Source organism: Octodon degus, unplaced genomic scaffold (genome assembly GCF_000260255.1).
Source record: "Octodon degus isolate 3935 unplaced genomic scaffold, OctDeg1.0 scaffold00095, whole genome shotgun sequence".
Classification (NCBI taxonomy): domain Eukaryota; kingdom Metazoa; phylum Chordata; class Mammalia; order Rodentia; family Octodontidae; genus Octodon; species Octodon degus.
In genome coordinates, this window is record NW_004524671.1 from 7,812,314 (window position 1) to 7,816,034 (window position 3,721).

Genomic DNA, 3,721 nt, shown 5'->3' on the forward strand with positions numbered 1-3,721 from the left:
TCCACTTTGGGGCAGGGCTCTTGGCAGACCCAGTGTCCATAGCTGTAGCAGCTACTTTGGGGTAAAAAAAGTGCAAGGATGAAAAGGAACACAGGGAAGATGAGAGAGCAGAGAAAGGTCTTCCTGCAGCATCTTGGTTTCTTCTTTCTTACCCTGTTTATTCATGTAATCATCATTCTCAGAATCTTGTCTATCTTTAGGCAGCTTTATGATAGATTTTAAATTTTTATGACACAATAATCTGAGAATCTGCAAATCTCTTTGAAACCATCATTGTAGGCTTCCTTACTACATTTCTCTAGAAGGAAGAAAAGTTATTCTTGTTTTTTTGCATGAAGTAAAAGGTTACCAAAAATGTGAAGCCCATGGTGACATGAGAAAAAAGAGTTTTGAGATCTCTCAGACTTATAATTGAATATCCCCTGCTTAATCAGCAACAAACACACATATGGAACAACAACAGAAACAGAACAAAAATAAGGAAAATGAGATCTCCCATCCATGTGATAAATTTTAGCTTGCATGTGTTAACGTGTACAAGAAGTGGTTTTTGGAAGGTCTTGAATACCTCCAAAAAGCAACAACAAACCCCTCAATAATCTTACTGCCCCAGCTCTGAGTTTCCCTGGAAGATTCACCAAAAACAAAATATGGGGCTGGGGAAATAGCTCAGTGGTCTAACTAGCTGCCTGGCAAGCATAAGGATCCAGGTTCAATCCCCAGCACCACCAGAAACCCGGATGCACTATGCAGGTCACTGAGACTGGGCATGGTGGCGCATGCCTGTAATCCCAGAGCTGGGGAGGCTGAGGCGAAGGATCACTGCGAGTCCGAGCTGTGTAGCAAGACCCTGTACCAAATAAGTAAATAAATAAATAAATAACCACATAAAATATATAGATTCAACTTATCTCAGATGAGTAAAGGTACTTGCACTCCTGAAGGGCTTTTTAGGTCTGTGTTACGTTTTCACAATATGTGGTTTGACAGGTGAGCCTTGTGGATATTTGTAAGCACTTTGGAATGCATGTGAATGTGTGGTAGGAGGGAGGCATGCCTGAGGTAAGTATGAGAAGAGTGCACTGTGGCCCACAGGAAGCCAACTGACCAATCAGGGGCTTTGCAGTAGGGAGGCAGGATACTAATGAACACGCCTCTTGGTCGGTAACTTTCCCTATTCTTTCATTTGGCCTACAATGATGACTTTCTTGAAAGGTGAGGCCTTGCTCCTTGTCTTATCTTCATCCGCGAATGATACTGTTGAAAATGTCAAGGCTTCAACAGGCTCATTTTTGTTGTAGCAAGTGGAAGACTGATAAGAAACAGTCAAGAGTCATTAATAGCTTTGGCAACAAAACACGACAAGGTGCACATCACTGGAGGCAATTACATGCAGCTTAGGGGCATTCAATAGATTCTGACACTTTAATGACCCGAGAATCTACTTGCCCTTTCCATTTTCTCTATTATGTGCAAGTAATGAAAACATTGAAAAAGTTACAGTAACTATAAAATTACAGCAGAGTTCCTTTTTAAAAGGTAAAGTTTGGCTCATCCTTTGATGTGGAAAATGGTTCATCACACTTCAGTTCAAAGGGAGAATGATATTAGGCTTAGTGGGTAGGGACCTGTTCACAGTGTCTGGGATCCTCAGGCCCAGGAGGGAGGGATGTACATTCTCATTGCTATGTTAGAGGATTAAGAAAGTTCAGAAAGTCTCTGAAGACTAGTGACTGGCAATTGTCAATTGATGCTACTTCTAATAGATTTTGGAAAGGTTTTCCCAATTTGGATGAGAAACATTCATTAAGTATCAATGTAGTCACCAAACAATTCTCCACACAAGTAGGTCTCATGACCATGTTCCTGTGGTCTGTTTAGTGCTACAACTCAATCACACACCTTGAAAGGGCACCACCCCTCCGGCGCACCTGCTAATTATTTTCTGGGGAGGCCCTGACAGATCCCACTTGAGCTCTCTCTGTGTACTGCACTGGCACCATTTCTACATATGTCGGTAGTAGAATTCATCACATTTGTCTAGAGATATCAGGATGGGCATGGATTGTAACTAGAGGAGGTAAGAAGGGTGGTAGGGATTCCCGCAGATAAACTCAGTGGCCAAGTAGTTAGGAGGAGAGAGAAATAAGCACATCTGGTTAAAGAAAGTCAGAAGGAATCATCAGAGAGCAGGAAGGTCTTCAGTAGGGGATGGGTTCATCATTGCCTTTGGATGGGTTCAGATTACAGGTTTTTTTTTGTTTTTTTTAAAGATTATCCCAGCATCCAACCCTGAGACTTCTGGTAGGATGATAGCTAATTGCTCATCACTCCTCCCAGAATGCTCTTTCTCTGGGATCTCCTAAAAAGGGGAAGATATTGTCCATGTAGGACAGCTTCGTTCTGAACAAGCTATCCATGGGCAGAGGCAGCATTCTCTTCCCTAGGTAAAGTTTGTTAGTGATGGGAAGTTTTTGTTGAGTGCAGAGAAGGATGGTGATATGATACATGTGTTAGAAATGGAAGCTGGTCCGGGGCATGGGCAGCACGCAAACACATCTCTGATGAAAAGCTGACAAAATGCTGCAATGCCCAAGGGGAAGGGCCATTTGTAGATATTGACCTATGATGGGCCTGTGATGCTTTGAATTTGTAACTATAAAATTTCAGTGGAGTTCTTTGAAAACAATCTGATTCATCTTTTGTCTGGGAAAATGGTTTGTTACACTTTGATTCTTTTAAGTTGCTGTTTGCATTTTGTAGGGATAAATACTCTGATGGATGTCACTAAATGCAAGTAGGTCCTGGAAAGAATTACAACAAATACTTTCCATTTATTTCTGAGTTCACCACAAAGCCTGGAAGTATCCGAGGGGTGGTGAATAAGAACAGTAGGAGAGGTCTCTGTGTTGCCACAGAAAATCTTCCTGCAGTTTTCAAGACTGTGGTGCTGAGCAGAGTCAAAAAGGAAGCTGAGTATTAAAGGAGAACATCAGCAGTGGCACTGGAGGGCAGTGCCTCATCAACACGGGAAGACCAAGCCCAGTCAACAAAAGGGAGCTCAGTCACAGCTTATTATGCTGAGCTAGACCTTCAAAGTGTGCCCAATAATGTTATAATGGTAGCTTCTCCTGGATTCCAGTAAAAGCAAACACATTACTTTTTCTGAAATAATAATCTCTGTCTCTGTCTCTGTGTCTGTCTCTCTCTGTGTCTGTCTTTGTCTCTGTCTCTGTCTCTGTCTGTCTCTGTCTCTCTCCGTCTCTCTCTCTCTGTCTCTCTCTCCATTTTAATGTTTTGAAATCCCAGTTTAAATTTCATAAATCACGAACTCATAATAAAATTTAGTGAAAGAAAATACAGTTATTTTCAGCCAAAACAATAGAATTAAAACTTTTTGCACAGCAGATGTTAGAATGATCAGATTCTGCATGTGAAAAAAGCCTTACCAATTTAAAGAAATTTAAAGAAATATGAGGAGACTAAATAAATGAGCAAAAAAGAACTCCCTATGAGGAATGTGATATTTATGTACATCTAAACTGCACCAGAAAAATTAATTTAAAAATAAAAATTTAAAACATAAAAAATGGATTAGCGTTAGAACATTGGAAAAAACATTCTAACAAATTTTAAAAAGTGTCACAATTTTATAGTAACAAATTTTGTAGTAACAAAAATATTCAGGGAGATAGAAACTCGACCAAATAAAAGTTTGTAA